Raw genomic sequence first — 10,810 nt, 5'->3', positions numbered from 1 at the left:
CCCACTTATCCTTGTTTGAGCCATGAATATCTTCAGTAAGTGTCTCAGTATTAATTTACACAATAATTTTAAGTTGCTACATAGAATTTATACCATTCTATGAGTGAACCATAATCTTTTAGCCAAACCTTTATAATAGGACATTTCAACTGTTTTTATTTTTTCTTTGTTATAAATAGCAATGTGATGCTCATCTTCACATTACATTTCTAAAAAGTTGTACTCATTTCTTGAACATAATATCTTGACATAAAAATATAATAGGAAAAAAGTATGAATATTTTAAGGCTTTTGTTACATGACTAAAAGTCCCTCTAAGAAATGCATACCAACTTACATTTCCATCAGCAGTGTGTAAGCCCCAGTTTTCTCATATTTTTAAGCACTTTCTAAATAATAGAATTTTTATTTTTAAACTTACCTGTTTCTGACATGCATAAACAACTATTTATTATATTCTTCTGTATCCCCACACCAGAAACACTCTTGGGGTCACAAGGTAAAAAATTACACTTGGATCCTCACCTTAAGGAGTTCATGACTCTTCATAGGTATTCCTTTTTAAATATTTTATTTATTTATTTTGAGAGAGATAAAGACTGAGAGAGTGGGGGAGGGACAGAGAGAGAGAGAGAGAGAGAGAGAGAGAGAGAAATCCCAAGCAGGCTCCACGCTGCCAGCACAGAGCCCAATGTGGATCTCGAACCCAAAAAGCCATGAGATCATCACTTGAGCTGAAACAAAGAGTCGGACGCTTAGCCGACTGAGCCACCCAAGTTCAGCATATTCTTTTTTTTTTTTTTTTTTTAAGTAGGCTTCATGCTCAGCACAGAGCCCAACATGGGGCTTCAAGCTACAACCCTGACATCAAGACCTAAGCTGAGATCAAGAATCGGACACTTACTCACAGACAGAGCCACGCAGGCACCCCGATAGTTACTCTTGGTATGACTCAATTTTCATTGTGAAGGTCCACTGGTAATATTCCCAGAGGGCCTGAATCCTGCCTACAAAAACTTGCTTCCTTGTGTTCTTTCCAGTTATACATGTATTTTGGACCCTGCCTTTATCTTTAGTTACAATTATGTATTAAGGACTTACTTACAATATATGGTCCAGGATAGCTCCTTGGTCTCTTTCTGTGAACTCTACATATCCATGTAGTGTCACTGTACTTTCTTTTTCCTCCTTTGTGTACTCCCCTAAACTTGTCCTGTTTGAACTCTCTGCAATGGTCTGACCATACACCCAACTTTCCAAGGTCACTTATCCAGAGCAGGGGTCAACAAACTACTGCCCAGGGAGCAAATCTAACTTACCAGCTGTGTTTGTAAACAGAGTTTCCGCTATGCTCACTTGAATTCATATTGTGTGTGGTTACTTTGTTGATACAACAGTGGAGTTGAGTAACTGTGACAGAGATCACATGTTCCACGAACCTAAAATATTGACTGTCCCACCCTTTACAGGAAAAGTTTGCCAGTCCCTGATGCTTACAACTCTCTAAGAAGATCCTGAACTTAATAAGAAAGATTTCCCCACTGCCAGATTAAGCAGCTACTCAGAACAAACCTCCAGTTCCCCCCCTCTAGGGGGTATAGGGCAGTCTGTTCACTGTCACTTTATTTAGAGTACTGCCACCCACAAAAAAACCTGTCCTCTGTCCCTGGATTCTGATGGGATAATTCTGTCCCTCCCACTGCTCCAGCCAGTCAGAATCCTCCCTATGAGTTCTGGGCAGAGCTCTCATGAAGGATGCTCCCTTTAATCTGGGCTCTTAAACCCTTAGGATGATGAAGGTCTAAGGCTGACATAATCATCCTGCTATCCTATGGAAAGAGTCTGTCTGATAAGCAACACAAGCAGGAACCAATGAGCCAAAATACCAAGACACACAGAGTCCTGGGGTGCCTGGGGTGCTCAGTCAGTTAAGCGTCAGACTCTCGGCTTCTGCTCAGGTCGTGATCTCATGGTTCGTGAGTTTGAGCCCTGTGTTGGGCTCCTTGCTGTCAGTGCAGAGCCTGCTTGGGATTCTCTGTCTCCCTCTCTCTCTGCCCATTCCCAGCTCGTGCTCTCTCTCTCTCTCTCTCAAAATAAATAAATATTTCTTTAAAAAAGGCACACAGAGTCCTGATCACCTTCTTTGAATCCCCAAACTGAGTTGTCAGCAGCTACCTTGACCTTTTACAATTTTACTCTCTCAACTTGACTGTGACTGGCTTATAGAGACTGGATTTCCCCGTTAAATGAGATAACTTACTTCTTGTTTAAGCTCATTTTAACTGGGTTTCTGTTACGTGAAACCAACAGAGTCCAGACAAGTAAAAAACTGGAACCAGGAATGGAAGATGTGAGAGAAAAATTGGCATGGGTGAGACAGAATGGGAGGCTGTAGGAGTTCCTGTACTGGAGAAGCTGGTGCCCCCTGACCTGTTGGATGCTTGATTTGGAGCTGGCCGAATTGTTCTTCTTTGTACTTCAGGACCCGGATCATTTGTAGAATTTGGACGCAACAGGTACTGAGAATGAATATTTGTAACATCCATATCTACGTAAATATAGTATTTGTAAGGTGAACTGGTCTGAACAGAAGACAGTGCTCCTCCCTCCAGAGGCCACCGGCCGGGGGCTCTGGATGCCTTGGGACTGCCCATTTGCCAGGGACCATGGGCATGCACTTTCACCATACTGGTGTGACACAGCCCAACACTCAGGAGGCTCTTGGTATAAAAAGGCCAGAAAATGCAATGAAAAGGTTCAGATTCCAAGACCCTGACTCAACAGGTTTGTGGCTTTGGTCTCCTACTCAGTTTTCAAGGGACTTCTATCACAAGGGCAAACATAAACCTGTTATTGCTAAATTGTTAAAACCATGGTTCCCAAACTCTGCCCCCAGGTGTCCTGAGTACTGCAAAGAATTCACAGAGGCACCACAGGGTATTTAAAATTTTCAAGAAATACAGCAGATTAAGCATCTGTTGGACATCAAGCTGGCAGGTGGTCCACAGTTTCAACATGAGATCATGCTACATTCTTTTCAATGATGTCGTATATCATCCAAGCAACTGCTTATATTTTGGCAGCTGCTATGATAAAAAATCAGTGTGTAACAAGAATTGAAGAACTGAAGAAATATGTCCAATCTCATTCTGAGGTCTGAGAAGCTGTACAGTGTCCAAAAGGAACATATGTCCCCTTAGCAAGTAATGGTGGTAATTTAAGACTGAAATTAACAGATTATTTTCTAATTTACTGTGTTCTTTTTTCAAAGGGCTACTAAGTTACTAAGACAGAAATATTTATTAAGTTGCTTGTACATAGCTTCTTAGTTAATTGGATGGACTGTTGAGTGTTTCCTTTGGCTCAGGGTTCCTATGAAAAATTACTGAGATACTAAGGGTGTTGGGAAGGAGAAAGTTGGGAAGGAGAAAGTCTACACTTAAGACCATCCCCGGGACCCCAAATCCTCAGCAATAAGAGGTGGGCTGCTGAAGCCGTGCACACTCCAGAAGGCCAGCCTATATATATGCTCCTCTCCAGGGTGGCCATGGAAGGCCACAGAATATGGAGAACCTTTCAAAGAACAGAGACAAGTACAGTGCCAGTGGCTGACCCGGCCCTCTCCTGACCACCTCATTTACCAAGAAAATATCATGTATTTTACAGACTCATGATGACATCTTCTTATTTTTTCCCCTTCTTTTCAGAGAAGAGTTTTTAAGGTGGTTATCAATTTTTTTTCTCATGTTAAACACATTAAGCGTGCTAACATTTACGATGTAGATATACAGTAGATTGCTGACCTGTGAAAAGCTACATCCAGACTTGACAGAGAGGAATACATATTATCCAGAGCCCCCAGAGTAGGAATGGTTGACCTAATTAGAAGGCACTTGGCTTGCTTCGGAGAAGAGAAAAGCACATGAATAGTTATGCATGGGTTGGCTGTATTATGTTGGGGAGAGGCGTGCATAAAAGAAATCATAAATGGGAAAAGAGAACATCTGGGTGCATATAAGTGTGTGTGTGTGTGTGTGTGTGTGTGTGCGCGCGCGCACGTGCGCGCGCGCATGTGCGTGGATGTACATGTGCTGGGCAGCCAAAGGTGGAATGTCTCAGGCCAGGAGTCTTTCTTTCTTTCTTTCTTTCTTTCTCTTTCTTTCTTTTTTTAAGTGTACTTATTTATTTTGAGAGAGACAGAGACAGTGCAAGTGGGGAGGGGCAGGGAGGGAGGGGGGATGGGCAGAGGAGAGGGAGAGAGAAAGAATCCCAAGTAGGCTCCGTGCTGCCAGCCGTGGTGCCCGACGTGGGGCTTGAACTCACGAACGGTGAGATCATGACCTGAGTTGAAACCGATAGTCAGGTTGCTTACCTGACTGTGCCATCCAGGTGCCCTAGACATCTTTCTATCCAGGAACTGCCTCTTGCACACTACCTGGACTAGACTGTTACATCCCTGTGTCTTCTATACAGGGATGGGACATATCTTCTATACAGGAATAGGGACATGTCCTGTATGTCCATTCCATACTATCTTGACTAGAAAGGACCATCCCTGCGTCTTCTCTTGCCTTCTGGTCACAAGAACGTACATAAATTTGAGTCCCTCCACTAGCTTTGGTATGTGACATTGGATGAGAGAAAATTACTCTTTTCTCTCTGGGATTACAAAGACCATATAGAGAGATTCTTGACACCTGGTCTAGAAAACCCACATGAGGATGAAGCAGAGGCTAGCAAAGAAGAGAGTCAGGGCAAGACAGAGTTCTGATCTCATCATTGAACACACCCTCCTGGATTTATCCTCACTTAGGAAGCTTGGATTTCCATCACTGAGATAAAATTTCCCTTTCGTGGTTACGAAGGTCTGAGCTAGGTTTCTGTCACTTGTTCAAAGAGCTCTAATAGTCTCACTAACATAGCTTCTTAGGAAACCAAATAAAACTGGGCTGGAAAATCAAGGTATGAAGCTACATGCTTAAATCTTTTTTTTTCCGGTCGATCCTTGATGACAGGGCTGTGTTAGGTCAGTATTTTCATGAGGATTCCACCCATAGTTGTTTGTGTGCATTCTGGAACCGATGCCTACCACTCAGAGGCACATTTTACCTTTGTGTGGTTATACAACGTTCCTTAAGCACGTAATTCCCTAGATCTCCTTGAAGTGAAAATTAAAATCACTTTCTACAATTTGTCTTCCTTGTCAGAAAACAGGGCCAAGGGCTTTTAAGAACTGGCACTGTAGTTCCGAGACTGGGGGATAGATGACATCACCCTTCTGGGGATGATTTCATTTATGCCCTTTCTGGATACATTTGCACGCAAACCCAGCCTCAGGAGGGAGAGAAATCCACACACACACAGCGCTTGATGAGGCTTTGTGTACTGAAGCCTTTATGAGCTGATTGGCAGGGTCAAGTGGCCGCTGCTCAGAGGGTGACAAGCTCTGTTAATTGGCTTTTTGCCAGGCAAAATTGCACATGAGAATTTTCCTAGTGAGCCTGTGCTAATGCTCCCTTCTAAACAGCTTAAACTTCCCTGGTGTGAGCCCCCAGAATTGCCACCCCAGGAATGTAGAACAAAAAGTCCCTGCCTGGGATGGGCTCAGTCCCCAAACATCCTGTACCTTCAAGTGCAGCGATCCTCAGGGGCCGAGGAGGCACTAGAGAGAAAAAGAGACTTTATTAGAGTATAACCTTTGGGCTGAAATGAGTATTTATTACTTTTGAACTCTCTTCTGGCAGATTCTGCCATGCATTCCAGGTAATTTCTTCTAACTAGAAATGTTTTACCGAGTAAATACGTGCTTCTGTTCCCTGCGTCTGCCCTCGGTCGTTCAGTGGTTGGGGATTAATGCTCTAGTTTCTGCATGAGAAAAAGTTTAGGGACTACGCCCACAGAAATATGAAGCAATTTCTATTAGCATAAATGTGAAATGTGAACTGTGTAGAATGGTCCCCAGGCCTTGGGAGAGGAGAAAGGAAGCCCTCACTCATGGAGCTGAGCCTGAAGGAACCAGATAAAGTGAGTGGCCAGAACAGCAGTGAAAGGGCGGTGTTGTCGCTGAGTGGTGCCCCACCCCCTTCCTATGTTGGGGTCTTAACCTTCAGTGTCTCAGCATGTGACTGTAGATGCAGATGGAGTCTTTATTTCTTAAAATTTTTTTTAACGTATGTTCATTTTTGAGAGACAAAGTGAGAGTGGGGGAGGGGCAGAGAGAGAGGGAGACACTGAATTGGAAGCAGGCTCCAGGCTCTGAGCTGTCGGCACAGAGCCTGACCCGGGGCTCGAAACGAACCGGGAGATCATGACCTGAGCCAAAGTTGGACCCTTAACCGACTGAGCCACCCAGACACCCCAGCAGATGAAGTCTTTAGAGATGTAATTAAGTTTGGGGCACCTGGGTGGCTCAGTCGTGAAGCATCTGACTTCTGCTCAGGTCATGACCTCACGGTTCCTGAGTTTCAGCCCAGCATCGGGCTCTGCACTGGTGGGATTCTCTCTCTCTCTTCTCTCTCTGCTCCTTCCCCATATGTGCATGCACTCTCTCTCTCTCTCAAAAATAAATAAATGAACTTTTAAAAAATAAAATCTTAAAAACAGAAAAAAGAGGGAATGAAGTTAAAATGAAGTCATTAGGGTGAGCCCTAATCAAATATGGCAGGCGTCCTTCTAAAAATAAATCAGGATGCACAGGGAACACGATGTGCAGACAGAGGGAGACGATGGGCACCTCCAAGCCAAGGAGAGAGGCCTCAGAAGAATCAACCTTGGTGACACCCCCGACCTCCAGCCTTCATAATTGTGAGGAGATACATTTCTGTCAAGCCACCCGGCCCAGGGTGCTTTTTCATGGCGGCCCTGGCAGACAAATGCAGGGCCTCAAACTGACTTCCAGTCATATGTTGCTGTGAGAGCTCACGGTCCTATCTCCACACCCAGAGAATGACATTTCCTTTGCACCAATGTGGCTGGATCTTTCCCTGGGGCTCTAGCGTATATTTTCTTGCTGTCATGTCATCAACTATGGCTAACCATGCTTCTTTATACCAGTCTTAATAATCTGCCTTCCTCTTTTGTGTCTTCACCTGCTGAACATGTGTAGAAATTTGTCAAGCCTTCTGTTAGTTACTTATCCAAGTTACTCATATTTCTCTCTTTAAAGTTCACCATGTAAGTCCCTTTCTTTAATCTGTACATTTAAATTGCTAATGTGCTACTTGCCTAGCTGCTCTTTATAAAGTGGCATTTGGGGGTGTTTATCTTTTCAACTCAGAAGGAGAATTGAAGGGACTGATTGTTGAATTCTTGTTTTCGGCTGCGCTCTTTGAGCTTGGCTAAGACTACTCACTGGCTTAGGGGGAATCAACAACCAAGGGTTCTGTATTCAGAGGGGTTCTATCTAGGGGTATGGAAATGTCCTTTGTGGTCCTGAATATGTGTCAGATCACAATTCATTGCCCTATTCTTATCCTTAAGTCAACACAAAAGACAAAGAGGGCCGGGGGATGAAAATAATTCCATCGGTTAGTAAGTATCTCCATGGAGACCAGAAAATGCATAATCTCTATGGAGACCCTCAAAATCTTTCCTTCGGAAATTACAGTAGTAGATGATCTGTTGTAATTATATGTTGAGAGTGGAGAGACAAAGTGACGAGACGCAGAGGACGACAGGATAATGCTCCTCTTTCCTTCGTGGAAATTAGAGCTATTTTGACTCTAAATTTAATCAATTGTGTTACTGTAGTAAAATTCTGAAGTTTGGATTCTGGGAGATTATTTCCCTAGAACGGGATAAGAGGTACCTGAGGAGCCAGTGTTCATGGACCCAACGCCGAACCAGATGTCTGACTTGTACTTGGCATTCAAAAAATGTGTTAATGGATGAATGGATGCAATAACCAATTGGGCAGGATCTCATCCTGGGGGATGTCAGTCATCTGCTCTGTTAAAACAGAGGGACAGGACCACTGCCCCGGGGATCCTGGGTAATGTCTGTATATGACTGAGTACGACCAGGAACTTTTGGTTTGCTTCTTTCCTTTCTTTCAAGGAGAATCGTGCTCAGTGGTATAAACATGGTCCAAGGAGGAAATGAAGTTCAGTCATGGTGAGGAGATAAACAGGGAAAATAACAGGGAAAAATAAATAGGGAAATAGACCAGCTAATGAATGCAAGCCACTGTTTCCAGATAAGTCGTATCCCATTATAACCTACATGCCCTTGGCCTCTCTAGCCTCTGGATATGAAATGGGATTCTGATTACTTTTTATACAAGGTTATTGTGGTCCAATGTTCCCCTCCCCCACCACGGCTTATTTGTTGGAAAAGATTATTTGTTATGCAATTTGGGCTCCAATGTTTGAGAGTTTTCCAATGGTAATGCCTCAGTTCAGTGCCCCAAAATTTCTGTCCACTGCCCTGTTTCTTCGTCCTTGTCTTGCTGTCATGTTATTGCCCTGACTGCTAACCCAAAAGAGTTTTAGCATGATGGTCTTTATTGCTTGATTACAAACTGAAAACAAATCATCTTTAATTCCAAGGATAGCCACTGTTAAATCTTGGTGTATATATTTCCAGGTTTTTCTCTGGTTATGCATATACACATAACATTATATAAATATGTAAATTATATACTTAAATATAACTTCATATATATGAAGTAGCTTGAGGTCAGGGTATACATTTGTTTTGTACCCTGTGTTTTTCTTTCTTAACAATGGATAATGAAAATACTTTTGCATGCTACTAAATATTGTAATACATCATTTTTAATGACTATGTAGTACTTGCTGCATAAAAATACTGTCATTTACTTAAAAATCTGTTAAAATTTTAATCTGTTCCTAGTTTTCCCACAATTATAGCTATCCCGACATGCATCTTTTCGTATCCATTCTAATGTACTTTTTGGTTGTAACTTTAGGATACGTGACTTCAAGTAGCCTTTCTGGGTTGAGGAATATGAACATTTTAATACTTATTTATAAATTTTTGGCAGAGCGCACACAGGGGAGGGGCAGAGAGAGGGGGACAGAAGATCCAAAGCAGGCTCTGCACTGACAGGCGGGCAGCAGGAAGCCCGATGTGGGGCTTGAACTCATGAACCGTGAGATCATGACCCGAGCTGAAGTTAGTCGATCAACTGACTGCGCCACCCGGGTGCCCCAGGAGTATGAACATTTAAAAAAATTTTTTTAAAGATTTATTTATTTTTGAGAGAGAGACAGCACGAGCAGGGAAGGGGCTGAGAGAGAGAGAGAGAGAGAGAGAGAGAGAGAGGGAGACACAGAATCTGAAGCAGGCTCCGGGCTCCGAGCTGTCAGTGCAGCTGACAGTACCATTTACTAGGTACACAAAATTTACACAAGATGGTAAGCTCTTAGGTTATCAGGGCTCACGCTTTTCTAAACTTTGTATTTGCCACATTCTCCTAGCAGTGCTTGGGGAAGGCAGGGCTTCATAACGCAGTGAAGATGATGTACCAGTGACAACCATGAAGGTATCTGGAGGTATCCTGGAGGACCCTGAGGAAAAACATGCACATTTCCAAAGGGAATGTGGGGATTAAGCTTTAGCACCTCACTCTGCCTGATCCAGAGCACCAGAGGGAACAGAAATTCTCAGGATACCGGGACACATCAGAGGATAAACACCCCTTACCTCGGTGGAGGACTTTAGAGTTTCCTCCAATTATTCGTGATCTCCGGGGGACTCACTTTTTGTACTCCAACCTGGTACAGCAATATGGGCGTTCACGCGCATGAATGAATGCCTGGTCCCAACAACCTGAGGTGCAGCCGATCATGTCAGTGGCTGCCACTGTTTGTCACTGTAAGTGAAATACTTTCTGGAGCTTCTTTTCTCTGCAGTCACTAAAAAGTGAAGGCAGTACTGGTCCCCAGAGGGGACCTGGGGCTTTTGCGGGCAGCCGAGAGAGGGGGAGAGCGGGAGAGAGGGAGGGAGGGAGGAAGGGAGGGACAGAGGGAGGGAGAGAGAGAGACAGAGAGACAGAGGGCGAGAGGGCTCGGGATAAGTCTAGACACGGGTTTCCTTCGATTGTCTTCCCTTCCTCCTTGCCCCTCCGGCCCCCATTTTCCCCTTTCTCCTGGGTCGACGCTCCCGCCTGGGACTGGAGCCCGGAGATAGTGGGGTTCAGCCCCCCAGTGATTAAGTTTCAGCGCCTAGCATTCCAAGTGGGGCTGTTTTCAAGCAGCAAAAGCACTGGGAATTAACAGCTCTCGACCTCTTCCCTCTCGCTTTCCTCCTGGGGTTGGTCGAAAACTTCACCCAGACACCGAAGCAGCTCCGCCCTGGTAGTTTTGAACTGACCCCGCGGGGCACTCTTCTCCCGAGGTCTCCTTGCCCCAGACTCTGTCCTCGGGGAGGTCGCCTGGAGCCCATTTCCCTGGGGGTAGATGGAGCGGGGTGGGCTCGTTTGCAGCAGGAAGAAGATGGCAGAGTTCAGAGCTGGCACTCACCGCTCCCTCGCCGCCCGGGCCCCCTGCCCGCTGGGCCGGACCGGGCCGGGGTGGGGGCGAGATCGGGGGGGGGGCGGAGGAGGGTTGGGTACGCGGCCAAACCCCAGCTCCGACTCGGTCTCCTCCTCCCCACGCCGGGCGCCGGGGCCGAGGCCCCTTCCCCGCACCCGCCTGCCGGCCTCCTCTCCGCTCCGCTCGGCCGGCTGGGCGCCGGGCACGGCCCGCGGGAGGCGCTCGGACCCCCGCCAGGACCCCCGCCCGCCCGGCAGGCGGCGGCGCAGGCGGCTGCGGCCTAGGGCGCCGGGCGGCCGCGAGCCTCCTCCCCC

The 10,810-nt window shown here is 45.5% G+C and overlaps 1 long non-coding RNA gene across 1 annotated transcript; it reads right to left on the bottom strand.

Moving 5' to 3' along the window:
* Positions 1-7,701: 7,701 nt before the first annotated feature.
* LOC125934166 (uncharacterized) lies at positions 7,702-10,552 on the bottom strand. The gene is made up of 2 exons (XR_007461251.1): positions 9,667-10,552; positions 7,702-9,530 (listed from the first exon to the last, which is right to left on the bottom strand). It is a non-coding gene; the product is annotated as an uncharacterized LOC125934166 (long non-coding RNA).
* Between the last annotated feature and the right edge of the window lie 258 nt (positions 10,553-10,810).

This window comes from Panthera uncia, assembly GCF_023721935.1.
Source record: "Panthera uncia isolate 11264 chromosome A1 unlocalized genomic scaffold, Puncia_PCG_1.0 HiC_scaffold_16, whole genome shotgun sequence".
Classification (NCBI taxonomy): Eukaryota; Metazoa; Chordata; class Mammalia; order Carnivora; family Felidae; genus Panthera; species Panthera uncia.
Note: the sequence above shows the minus strand (reverse complement) of the source record. Positions and strands in the feature narration are given on the sequence as shown.